Source organism: Penaeus monodon, chromosome 27 (genome assembly GCF_015228065.2).
Source record: "Penaeus monodon isolate SGIC_2016 chromosome 27, NSTDA_Pmon_1, whole genome shotgun sequence".
NCBI classification, from domain to species: Eukaryota; Metazoa; Arthropoda; class Malacostraca; order Decapoda; family Penaeidae; genus Penaeus; species Penaeus monodon.
Genome location: NC_051412.1, coordinates 31,771,839 through 31,772,087, shown reverse-complemented (window position 1 = coordinate 31,772,087; position 249 = coordinate 31,771,839).

Here is a 249-nt window from a genome sequence, read left to right as displayed (position 1 = left end):
TGGCATCGAACGTAGGTATGCCTGCTCAAGGAATGGACACAAACAACAACGATCATACTGCACGAAGTTTTTTTCTGCAAACTCATAAGTTGTATGAAATATCTGGAGTATGCTCTGACCTTATTTACTGCATTTCAGTCTTTTTAATAATATTGAATTCTGGTGATATCAACTCCTTTGTGGATCTATATCCTTGGTTCTACAAGTCAGTTTCACTACACAAGATGCTCATGCATGGTAGCCAGATTA